Source organism: Quercus robur, chromosome 6, assembly GCF_932294415.1.
Source record: "Quercus robur chromosome 6, dhQueRobu3.1, whole genome shotgun sequence".
NCBI classification, from domain to species: domain Eukaryota; kingdom Viridiplantae; phylum Streptophyta; class Magnoliopsida; order Fagales; family Fagaceae; genus Quercus; species Quercus robur.
The window spans coordinates 20653223-20667194 of record NC_065539.1 but is presented as its reverse complement, the minus strand read 5'-3'; positions in this window follow the sequence as shown (position 1 = coordinate 20667194).

Here is a 13972-nt window from a genome sequence, read left to right as displayed (position 1 = left end):
CTATGAATTAAGAGATATTTCTGCAACTTCTGGCCACGTGGTACTCTCTGATGTCACGATGACCGAAATGCGCCTTTACGAGGCTTTTTAATCTTGTGGTTGCAGTCGATGTTGGAAGTTGAGCCAAGACCACTTTGTCTGTAGTGCTCCTTGGGACGCTGCATGAGTTGACTACCATCATCTTGTCTTTTCAAATAAATAGGAGGGAGAGATGGTTGCGTTATATATAACACTCCTTCTTTCAGTTTTCTCTCACATCACGCTCCCCACATCCGGAGCTCTCCTTTCTTGGCATAACATGTTGAAAACGAGGGTTGGGAATAAAGAACTTCCTCCGCCGCAGAAGCATCGTGTCTTCATGAGGCTTACTACCATAAGACATGGGCGCAGGAAGCACAAATTCAGGAGAATACTCCCTCTCCGCCGAGAGGGAAAAGAATCGTCCCCTCTTTTAGTCAAAATCCGAAGCAGGTTCTGTTCATGCCAGAGTTTTGGTACGGCAGAAGAAGGGTTTTCCTCCCTCAGCGCCTCCGCTTTGCGGTAGGCGTATATTTAGAGAAAGCCCCACCACCTTCAACTCCCTACACCTTTTCTTCAATGGTGTCAGGTTCAAGTTGGATCTCTTTCGCTGTTTGAGTTGTGGGCAAGTGAGAGCTTTGAAGAAGAACAAGGTCTTGGAGCTGTAGCCAACTTCTCCTCTGACCTACTTCCTCGGCTTTTACTTATTTTCTTGTATCTTTCTTTCTTTTGGTCATGTAGTGAACTTTGACACAGACCGGTTCTAGCTTTTCATTGTACATTGTACTGTCTTTTTGCTTTAGTAAGAAATGACGATTTCTTTATTTATTCTGAATGTTGTTCCTTTGATAGAACTACTTTGTGAGTTGGTGTACTCCATGTGTGTGTTTCTCCTTGGCAGTATTCAGGGCAAGGACTCTTGAAACCCGATTCAACTAATTTTAATCTATGCACACTAACAGACATGATAATAACTCGTAATAAGTTAAACTTAGAAAACTAACCGAGATGTCGATTGAACGCTCTGCAATAAGTGTGAGAATATCGTCTGAGGGTGTCGAACTTTGAATAATTCATCTAAGAGCACGACCAAACGTTGCGCGACTTTGGTGGTGCTTTTGAAAACTTGTTAATCCATTCCATATTGGTCCCTTTAGTGTTAAGGGTTCAAAAGCAGACTAGAGAGTCCATGTAACACAGCTCTTCCATTTAAGTAGTTGATTTCCCCAGAGGCTTGGGTCCGAGGACCATGCAAGGCCTTGGTTCTGTCCAAAACTTGCTTTTTCTTTGTAAGTAGTTGGTTTCCCCAGAGGCTTGGGTCCGAGGACCATGCAAGGCCTTGGTTCTGTCCAAAACTTGCTTTTTCTTTGTAAGTAGTTGGTTTCCCCAGAGGCTTGGGTCCGAGGACCATGCAAGGCCTTGGTTCTGTCCAAAACTTGCTTTTTCTTTGTAAGTAGTTGGTTTCCCCAGAGGCTTGGGTCCGAGGACCATGCAAGGCCTTGGTTCTGTCCAAAACTTGCTTTTTCTTTGTAAGTAGTTGGTTTCCCCAGAGGCTTGGGTCCGAGGACCATGCAAGGCCTTGGTTCTGTCCAAAACTTGCTTTTTCTTTGTAAGTAGTTGGTTTCCCCAGAGGCTTGGGTCCGAGGACCATGCAAGGCCTTGGTTCTGTCCAAAACTTGCTTTTTCTTTGTAAGTAGTTGGTTTCCCCAGAGGCTTGGGTCCGAGGACCATGCAAGGCCTTGGTTCTGTCCAAAACTTGCTTTTTCTTTGTAAGTAGTTGGTTTCCCCAGAGGCTTGGGTCCGAGGACCATGCAAGGCCTTGGTTCTGTCCAAAACTTGCTTTTTCTTTGTAAGTAGTTGGTTTCCCCAGAGGCTTGGGTCCGAGGACCATGCAAGGCCTTGGTTCTGTCCAAAACTTGCTTTTTCTTTGTAAGTAGTTGGTTTCCCCAGAGGCTTGGGTCCGAGGACCATGCATGGCCTTGGTTCTGTCCAAAACTTGCTTTTTCTTTGTAAGTAGTTGGTTTCCCCAGAGGCTTGGGTCCGAGGACCATGCAAGGCCTTGGTTCTGTCCAAAACTTGCTTTTTCTTTGTAAGTAGTTGGTTTCCCCAGAGGCTTGGGTCCGAGGACCATGCAAGGCCTTGGTTCTGTCCAAAACTTGCTTTTTCTTTGTAAGTAGTTGGTTTCCCCAGAGGCTTGGGTCCGAGGACCATGCAAGGCCTTGGTTCTGTCCAAAACTTGCTTTTTCTTTGTAAGTAGTTGGTTTCCCCAGAGGCTTGGGTCCGAGGACCATGCAAGGCCTTGGTTCTGTCCAAAACTTGCTTTTTCTTTGTAAGTAGTTGGTTTCCCCAGAGGCTTGGGTCCGAGGACCATGCAAGGCCTTGGTTCTGTCCAAAACTTGCTTTTTCTTTGTAAGTAGTTGGTTTCCCCAGAGGCTTGGGTCCGAGGACCATGCAAGGCCTTGGTTCTGTCCAAAACTTGCTTTTTCTTTGTAAGTAGTTGGTTTCCCCAGAGGCTTGGGTCCGAGGACCATGCAAGGCCTTGGTTCTGTCCAAAACTTGCTTTTTCTTTGTAAGTAGTTGGTTTCCCCAGAGGCTTGGGTCCGAGGACCATGCAAGGCCTTGGTTCTGTCCAAAACTTGCTTTTTCTTTGTAAGTAGTTGGTTTCCCCAGAGGCTTGGGTCCGAGGACCATGCAAGGCCTTGGTTCTGTCCAAAACTTGCTTTTTCTTTGTAAGTAGTTGGTTTCCCCAGAGGCTTGGGTCCGAGGACCATGCAAGGCCTTGGTTCTGTCCAAAACTTGCTTTTTCTTTGTAAGTAGTTGGTTTCCCCAGAGGCTTGGGTCCGAGGACCATGCATGGCCTTGGTTCTGTCCAAAACTTGCTTTTTCTTTGTAAGTAGTTGGTTTCCCCAGAGGCTTGGGTCCGAGGACCATGCAAGGCCTTGGTTCTGTCCAAAACTTGCTTTTTCTTTGTAAGTAGTTGGTTTCCCCAGAGGCTTGGGTCCGAGGACCATGCAAGGCCTTGGTTCTGTCCAAAACTTGCTTTTTCTTTGTAAGTAGTTGGTTTCCCCAGAGGCTTGGGTCCGAGGACCATGCAAGGCCTTGGTTCTGTCCAAAACTTGCTTTTTCTTTGTAAGTAGTTGGTTTCCCCAGAGGCTTGGGTCCGAGGACCATGCAAGGCCTTGGTTCTGTCCAAAACTTGCTTTTGTTTCTTTTTATTTGCTTGTTTTCTGAAGGCTTGACTCTTCGAACAAGGTGGGGGGAGCTGGCCTGGTGTTTGAAGCCCCTAGGCTTGTCTATGTCGTCGACGACGTGGAACGTAGCCCCTAGTAAGAGCTTATGTTGGAACATCAGTAATATGTCGCCGGTGATATAGGCACCTTCGTAGCCCCTTGTTCGACGGAAGCTCAACTTCACCATCGCTTGAGCTAACATGCAAGCCTTCCCACAGACGGCGCCAATTGTAGGGACACAGTTCGCGTGGGCCCACAGTAGGGTTGGGTTCACACGTAAATGGACCCGTACAATATCATTTGTAGAGAATGGGGTCGAAAGGCTAAACCATGTTTACTCAGCCGTGGTTTAGTTGAGTTGTTCATGCATGATCTAGAGGTGTTCACCCCTTTAGGTCTTTTTTTCTTTCCGGAAGAATCCCCCCCTTTCTTTAGGTTGTATATTTTCCTTTTATATTAGCATGCATTCAATTTCCTTCGTCCACGTGTAGGGTCGGACTTTCCAAGACTGACACCTGTCCCATCAGTTTCAGACCTGAGTTGCTGGGAGTGGTTGAGTAGGCCAAAGAAACACGACTCTGTGAGAGGCAAAGCTCTGTCTAGGGCCAGTAGTATTGGCAGCCTTTCCTAGATATTTTAGATTTCTTACAAGATTATCCCTATACCACTTTTGCCCCTTTCCTTAGTGTAGCTCTGGGCTAACCGAGGGCTGTACCTTCCTCGGCGGCTTCTATGGCCCATTAGTGCTTTGTGTTTATTGGGCTGGGACTACTATCCTCCTCGGCTTGGGCCTTAAGTATCCCCGTGAATAGGTGGATCTGGCCCATCTGTTGTCGGGCCCCACAATTATTTTTTTTATTTGTTAGGATATATTTCTTAAATTAAGGGATAATATTTAACATACAAAAAATTAATTTAAATAATATCTATCATCTAATTAACATTATTTTTTTATTTGTTACGATATATTTCTTAAATTAAGGGATAATATTTAACATACGAAAATTTAATTTAGATAATATTTATCATCTAAATTTTCAAGACTTTAATTCTACTCTAATTAAAAGTCTATTTTAAAATTTTTCTAAATTTGAATCTCATCCCACGTTTTTGTTGTTTCTATTTTCCTCAAGTTGCAACTTAAATCTTAGCTAATGCTGCACTTTGCATCCTCAAATACTAAAATAGCTAATGCCACTGAAAGTCTATATAGTCTTTGTTTTTCTCTGAGTTGTATAAAAAACGAGTCACAAGGTCAAAATTGCAATACTTCAAATTTTCTAGAATAAAGAAAGAAAGAAACTTTGAGACAAAGGAGATTGTCACTGACAAACAATCAAAAATTTTCTAAATTTAAATCTCATCCAACTGTTCATTGTTCACGTTTTTTACTATTAAGGGATAAGAAAAATCCAAATTCTTCAAGAAGTGATTAATATAAATCTATCCTAAGAAATAGTATATATCTCAATTAATTTGATAATCTTTATCTATGTCAAAAAACAGTATATATCTCCATTAAATTTATAATTTCTACGTTAATGACATTTTAAACCAAAAAAAAAAAAAAAAAATCTATCAGAATAAGAAGTCTGAGAAACAGCCTCCAAAGGAACACAAGAAGTTCGACTTGAAGAAGCTTTCATACAAGGAAAGGAATGCCAAATTGATTGAGAGATTGAATGCTTTTAACTCCATAGCCGATGATAATGAGGATGATGAGTGAAAATAATGTTGGATTCATTGCTTAATATTTGTTGATTATCTATTATACATTTTGTTTTTTTGTCAACACAACTAAGAACCTAGTCGTGTTTTTTTTTTTTTTTTAATTTGTCATTTTTGTAGGTTGTCTTTCATCATCTAGATGTTTAACTAGATATGAATTTTTGCATCATTTATATATATAAAAAAATATCAACCACGTTCTCTTTCTCTTTTTTTATTTTTATTTTTATTAGCATTATATTGATTCTTCATCTCAAAGATGAGACTTTCATTGCTACTATGGATAGGTACGTATCTCATGCAAACATATATGAACTTAAATTGCCTTTATTTTGAATCCTTTATTATTTTGCTAGATGTGATTAGGCTCAAAAGTATATGCTTCATTATTTTTCTAGATCATTTAAATACACTAAAACTAAGTTAATAGGATTTATTTTATATAATTTATCAAAAAAAATGAAATAAATTTTGTCAAGTATGATTTATTCATGTTGTTCCCTTTTTAGTTTTTATTTTTATTTTGAATATCAACATTTATTTATGTAAAGTGTGCATAGAATTATGTATCTGTTTGCAACATTAATTCATATTTTTTTTGCTAATTATTAGTATAATTTTATATTCCCAACAAATTCTTCATTAATCTTTTTATATTTTTGGTTTTAAATTGCAAAATTTTGGACCATCATTATAAAATAGGTTTTTTTTTTCCTTGCGATTATGGAAATTATTTAACTAAAGTAGTAAAATCAAAATGGAAATGATAGCTCTTTATAGAAAAAAAAAAATTTTATTTTAAAGCATGGTATTAAATGGTCATAGACTCATATGCAATTTTACAATCTATATGGTTCAAAAAAAAAAAAATTTAACTCGGTTTAATTTTTTTCTTGATTTTGTTTTCTAGGTTTGTCGTAAAGGATTCCAAGCATCCTAAGAAAGGTCTATAATCTATATGTAGAGCTTTGCAATTTTTTTTTCATTTACACATAGTGTCTCTCTTACAATTCAAACTATTCATTTTCTTTTTGTTTCTCAAATAAATTTTGTATTATATGAATTTATGTATAAAATTGTGCAAAGTACAAGAAGCAAAAATCATGATAGGTTCTATAATTAGAACAAATTAAAGGTTATTATTCTTCGAATAGTTTTACTATCTTTTAAAAGTGGCCAATTTTTATAATACTATGTCTAAAGATTTTAATAAAGAACAATGACGAAGAAGAATAAGGATACTCTAAAAACATAGTGTACAAATAAGTATTCAAAGATTTTCCAAAGGAAAAAAAATTCTTCTGATATTTTTTAATCATTGATATTATTTTTAACAATACTTCAAGTCACTAACAAATTAGCACTTATTTTGTTATAATAATTATTAAAATATATAATTATTTATACATATATTTTATAAGTTTTTTCATAAAACCGTGCAACGCACGGGCCAATAACTAGTATATATATATATAGTGCATCAAATTTTTTTATATGTACTCATAATTGATACCATCCAATTACACAAAAAAATTTATAATACAACTCGCAAATAGGTACCCTAAGGTACTTCCAACTTCTTGAATTTAAATTTCACATCCTCAACTATTAAATTAAAAAAAAATATATATATCATCCAATTACAAATTTTACAACAACTCATGCTAATAATTATTAAAAATTCTGTGTGCCTAAACTTATTGAAGAATAAAAACTGTATGAAATGCCTTTCTTTCTAACTACAAAAGGGAATATTTTCCAATCATGTTAGTTTCAACTATATAGGCTCTTTTAGCAAGTTAAGCATCAAATAAATCTTTACCCATCATGTAGTCTATAAAAATATATAATAATAAAAAAAATAACAATTTATATATATATATATATATATATATATATTGTGGTGGTCAAAAACTCTTTGGCCCAACTATAAAGTTGATCTGGAAATTCTAACCGACACAATTAATTTAAAAACAAGAGGGTAATCCAACTTGGGAAGACTGAACAAGTAAAATCAAGAATCTAAATGAATACCGTTGGATTTAAAGACACAAATACACTTCTGGCAAAGTTATAAGCAAACTTTTATAAGTAAAAGATTCTCTCATGACTTACACACTTCCTCTCTTTATTTTTTTCAAGTCCCCTTTATGTGTAGGGAAAGGCCCTATTTATACTCTCAGTTCACTCCCTTTTAATAGTTGATTATCATGCTAGATGTTAGAATGTGCTTGTCCCATCAGACGCCTCCTCCCCCTTTTGATGATGAAAGAGGACTTTTGGGGTGTAAAGCATCATTTAGGCTGGTCATTCACTATTTCATGTGGCTTGTATTAGGTAGGAACACCTAATTAATACATAAATGACTATTTACTTGGGTTGCGTGCACCTGTCTTATATCCTCAGCTTGTATTTTGGGTAATACATTCATCCTCGACTACCTTATCAATCATCAGTCCTCAAGTGAGGCATTACCTTGGCAATCTGAACCTTGTCGGCTTTTCTTGGCAAGAGGATCCTACCCTGTTTGGCCTTTTACCATCATTTGCGTTTTAGAGCATTCACAATAGTGGAACTATATTTTTAGCTATTTGGCATCACAAAAAATTATTTTATCTATTTTACCTATTCACATGCTGCAGCAGTGGATCTATTTTAGCTTTCAACACAACAAAATAATATAAATATCACAATAAAATAATATATCTACTATAATAAAATAATACATCCCACTAAAAAAAAAAAAAAAAAAACACAAATATTCTAACCAGCAGTGTGAACACAAATTTTATTTTTTTTTATTTTTTTTTTACTTTTGAGCTACAGTGCACAACTATCTTTAGTTGTGCACTGTAGTTGAGAAGCCAAATTTTTTGGCTATAGGTCCACTGCTACAGCTCCAAATAGCTTTTTAATGGTGCTAAAAATAACTTTTTAGCTTTTTAGCACAGCTGCTGCTGCAAGTGCTCTAAGCCTTCTTTCCACAGAATTTCGGACAGACATGACTCCTAGGATTTTCGTTCTGACTCAACTCCTTCAGCCAATGAAAAATTTCAGGAATATATATATGTTATGTTTCAATTGAGTATAAAATTTAATTGTAGTTCTCGTCCTTCCCCTCCAACTAAAATTGTTAATCTTTTAAACAACTCATTCCTTTACGTTATTTTTTATCATTGCATGATGCATCTATATTAAACCATCCTAGTTATTTTGTACAATTGTTTTTTCTTTTATTGCAAAATCTATTTAGGTTGAATTATATTTAAATTCTATAAATTAGAGTAATTTCAAATTAAAATTTAAAAATTCCTAAACATTTATCATCTCTAGACTCTCCACTATAAGATAACAAGAAGTATTAATTGAACTACACAACAGTGGTGGCTCCAAAAAATTTTTCTAGGGGGGTTCAATAGTGTTGGAGTTAGGTATAATCCGGAGAGAAAGTTTATTTATTTATTTGTTTAACGAAGAAGCAATTTTAACAGTAATACTACTGATGCAACATTTTCATAATATAATATAAGTGGCAAATTGTTAGAGGTATATAAAAAAACAATGTCAGTTATGAGTTTAGATAAAAACCAATTACAACATACCACTTAACTTTTATTGTAAATTATTGTGAAAATATTATGAGAGTAGTACTAAAATAATTATATTTAAGCTTATTTCAACTGGGTTAAACAAAATTTAAGTTTAGAGTGTTCAAATTTTTTATTTAAGGGTCAAAAAAATTATATATAATGTTTTTTTTTTTGGGCCAAGACAGGTGGTTCAAATGAAGCCCCCTGGCTGGCTGTAGCACCACCCATGCTACACGACTCTTAGTGTTTCATAAAAACGATAGGGCGAAGTGATTTAAACTATTATTGTCTCCAACCCCACATCACCAAGTGCATAAGACTCACAAACCAAAACCTAATTTAAACTTCAAACCATTATAAAAAAATAAAAAATAAATAAACCTTTTTTTTTAGAAGACAACTTAAGACTCTCAAATACTGAAATACCCACTCCCTCGTCTAGCCAAGGTCACCATAACCACGTCTCCAACTGGCCAACTCAATATATACACACAAGCACTACCGCCATAAGGCCCAACCCATCACATCACCACAAAGTCACCATTTAATCCACTTTGTCTAACCCATCACAACAAATGACGCATTGCATTGTCATCGGCATTAGCATCTAGAATTGCAAAATAGTTTATATTTTACCATCTAAAAAGTTATTTATCTATAATAAAATACCACTTTACAATACACAAAGCATCTCATCTTTTATTTTAATATACAACACATTAAAATAATATTAGCCTCTGAGCACGCACATGAGAGGCTCTTCTAATTTTTGTATGAAGATTAATAATTTGTATTTATTATAATTTGAGATTTCTACTTTTTCCAATCACAAAAAAAAAAAAAAAAATGTGGGGTGAGTTTTGCAAATTTGAGGAGTTTTAAAACTAACAAAAGAGTGATCTTATTTTGTAGGGAGTTAGAGAGTAGAAGTAGGAATTTAAATTAACGTAAAAGTAGAAGTTTATTCGAAGTAGAAAGACATTTCAATATAGAAATAGAAATTTATTATTTTTGTCAATTTACTATTTTAACCCCATTTTTAAGTTTTAGGTAGAGGTATTTTTGACAGTAAAAAAAGCAATAACTAATGGTATGTTTGGTAACTGTTTTTTTCCTTAATTTTATGTTTTCAAAAACAATTTTCTGTTTCCTAAGGCAAAAAACTTGTTTGGTAACTATTTTTAGGTAAAAATCAAAAACTATTTTCAACTTTCATATTGTGAAGGAAACTGAAAACAGGTCTTTAGCTGTTTTTATTTTTCAATTTTCTCACACCTTAGAAAACACGCTAAAACACGCTTGGAAATAAGCCAATCAATGAACCAGCGCACTAGTTCGACCCACAAGACTCACAAATTTGTTTTCCCGCGCTTCCTTTTTCCTGAATTTTGTTTTTGAAAATTGCGTTTTTCAAAACAACTAACCAAACGTGTTTTTCATTTTGAAAACAAAAAAAAAACTGTTTTTTTCTTTTTCCCTTGAGAATAAGAAAACGAAAACAATTACCAAACATGCTCTAACTTTCTTTTGCTAATGTACTATTTTAACCCCATTTTTAAATTGTTGGTTAATTAATTTAGGGGTATTTTTGACAGGAAGAAAAGCAATAACTAACCTTCTGAATCCTCTTAATATATACAGATAAAACTATCTATCTCTCTTCTCTCTAATTTATTCTCTCTCTAATTTTTGTAACTGCCTCTCTGACTCTCTCTCTCTCAACCACAACACCACCAACAACAGGAGGCACCACCACACAAAAACCTATTGTTTAACCACCGTAACCACCACCAACCCAACCAAGAACAAAGCAGCAAACCCACCATTACCACAACCACTATGACACAAGAACAAAACCATTGTGGCCCAGCCACAACCATGACCCATGACCCCCCCAACTTCCATTAAAAATGTCACCTTGACCACAACCCACAACCTCCACGGCTCCATCACAAACCACCACACCAAAAACCCATTATTTCCGCCACAACCACAACTAACCTAGCCAAGAACAAAGCCCACCAAACCCACTATCATGACAACCATCATGACGCACGAACAAAACCACCATTACCCAGACACAACCACATGACTCCAACACACTTCCACGATTTCCACACCTCCACCACATAAGCGATCTCCATGCCTCCACCATAAACATTGTCTCCATGCCAATTTGAGAGAGAGAGAGAGAGAGAGGAAGAAGAGAGAGATTGAGACAAGGAGAGTGGGGAGAGAGAGAGGTTGAGATGACAAAGAGAGAGGAAGGGAGTCTGAGCAAAGAGAAGAGAGACTTGGAAGAGTGAGAGAGAGAGAAGTGAGTCAGGGATAGAGAGAGCAGAGAAGTAACAAAATATAACTAGCCTCTGAGCACATGCGTGAGGCTCTTCTACTTTTTAGGTAAAGATTAATAATTTGCATTTATTATAATTTGAGATTTCTACTTTTTCCAATTACACACACACACACACACACACACATAAAAAAAAATAATAATAAAAATAAAAAATAAAAATAAAAATAAAAAAAAACCTAAGGGTGTAATGAACCAATACAAATGCATTGTGATGAAGTAAAAATAAAAAAACAAAAAAACGTGGGGTGAGTTTTGTAGATTGGAGGAGTTTTAAAACTAACAAAAGAGTAATCCTATTTTGTAGGGAGTTAGTGAGTAGAAGTAGGATTTTTTTTTTTTGAGAATCGAGTAGAATTAGGAATAGGAATTTAAATCAACGTAAAAGTAGGAGTTTATTAGAAGCAGGAAGGCATTTCAACGTAGAAGTAGAAATTTATTATTTTTGTCAATTTACTATTTTAACCTAGTTTTTAAGTTTTAGGTAGAGGTATTTTTTACAGTAAAAAAAGCAATAACTAACCTTTTTTTTTCCAATTTACTATTTTAACCCTCTTTTTAAGTTGTTGGTTAATTAATTTAGGGGTATTTTTTACAGGGAAAAAAAGTAATAACAAACTTTCTGAATCCTCTTAATATAATACAGATAACAATGAATTTACAACTTGTCATAGTATCTTCTAAAAGTACCATCTTACTATAGCTAAGTTGCAATTTTTTTTTTAGAAATAGCAATTGGTATAATGCTTGTTTTTGTTGGTTTGATGGTAAAAAATAGCAACTTGAGGGGTTTTTGACCCCCAATGCTAAGAGCATCAGCACTGGGAAATACAAATACCAAATGTAAGGAGAATTTGGCATTTCAAGGCCCAAAGTGTTCAGCATCAGGGAATGCAAAATTCAAGTATTGCAAATTTTGTTCAATATTGCTACAGTGCAATTCTACCTTTAGAATTGCACTGTAGCACAATTCTAAAGCTAAATATTAGTTTTTTATTCCATCAGTTCTCTCTCTCCTTCAGTCCTCTCTCCCTCGCTCCCACTCTCTCTCTCTGTCTCCCACTCCCTACAAAGTCCCTCTTTCTCTCATCTCACATCTCTCTTTCTCGTTCAAGGCTTGCATTGGAGCTGGGTTGGGTTCGTGGTTTGATTTGGACATGGTGGTGGGTTAGGATCAGTTGATGGTGGGTTTGGATCGGCATGGATCGACGGGCTGGGTTTGCTAGAGATGGCTCCGATGGGTTTGACAAAGGTTTGAATCAGAGAGGGTGGGTTGCTATGTCATGCTTGGTCGGCAAGTTCTAGGTTCTGCGTTTCGGTCAGTGTGGTTTTCTTATTTTTATTTTTATTTATTTTTAATATGGGTTTTTGTTCCGGTGGGATTTTGGTGGGCAATGGGCAGTGGTGGCGTGGTGGGCATGCTGGAGGTGCGGTGGTGGTGATTGGGTAGTGGAGGTGCGGTGATAGAGGTTGAGGGAAGGTGGAGGAGAAAATTGGAAAAAAATTAAAAATGAAAAATATATTTTATTGTGTAGATATATTATTTTAATGAGTAGAATAGGAAAATAAAAGTTGAGATGTTGGAGGTATTGTAAACTAGTATGGTATAATGATAAAGTGGCTTTTTGGGATGGTAAAATAGAATAGAATTGGAATTTCGGGGTGCTGATGCTCTAATGCTCTAATAATCGACAACTGGGTTGACCATTTTCATAGTCACAACCTCCTAAAACATCGTAATGAACAAATTGTCTCACTTGCTCAAAATACAAAAGAAAAAAAATAACAAAAACACAAAATGTCTCGCTATCACCTCTAACCATCAAAAGCTACACATCATTTTTTTTTACTTTCGTGTGGGTAAATAGTGCAATGAGCAATATCAACATACAATATTAATTGAAACAATTTAGAAACCTATAAGGTTTTACTATTAAACTTTTTAGAGTTCTTGATTTGTTTTGAAATCACCCAAAACTACAAAGCTATTATTTTGTTATCATCCCTTTGTATTTTATTTATGTCTCAAGTGAATATGAATTTTAGTTGAGGATCTTGAGGTTTCATTTCTTCCCTCCAACTAAATTTTAATCCTTTAGAGAAACCATTTCCTTGCATTATTTTTTAGCCTTTTGCCATTGCAGGGTTCATCTATATTAACATATCACACATATTTTGTACAATTGCATTTTTATATGTAAAATTTATTTAAGATAAAACTATATCTTAGACTTTATAATTTAGATTGGTTTCAAATTAAATTGTAAACTTTAAAACATTTGAATTGAAATGAACTTCTTAAAGTTAAAATACTTTTAATTTCCTCTCTCCATCTATTTTTTCATCACATTGTTCACCAAACACTTGTGAAACTTACAACAATGTCATTTTAGTATGTTATAAATCAAAGGAAAACACCTCCCAACCCTTAGCAACCCAAAACCACCAATAATCTCATACCCAGATCAAATCACTATAACCCACAACTCTAACAGCAAACCAACCCCACACCAAATAAGAAAAATGATAAACTCTACCTACATTAAAAACCAATTAATGTCTTCACATGATAATAAAAAACAATAATCTTGAAACAGACATCCAAAGTTGAATTCTATCATAAATATAAAAAATGATTAGCCAACTCAAATGTCACCCCACTTTAAATGGAAACCTAACACAAGCTTATGTAAAAACTAAAAAGGATAGAGAGAAAGACAAAAAGCACCGCATCATGGCCTAAAGGTGCAATAAATTACGTAGCCACAAAAACACCGACTAATCCACTAGTTTGACCCATCGCCGCAAAGGACTCAATCCCCAAACCCAACTAGTTCAATTGGTATAGACAAGCATATGGTGTTTGAGAATTATGTTCTGAAAGTTGTATATGGAGAACCTTAAATTTATCATGCTAGTGAATAGAAGTTGGAAATTATAGCTAACCGGCTAAATCTAGAGAGATAAAAAACACTAGCAAAGTGTGATTATAGTAATGTCCAAGTTTACAGTTGCTAGTCAAAAAGAGAGAAAGAAAAACAGACATGTCATAA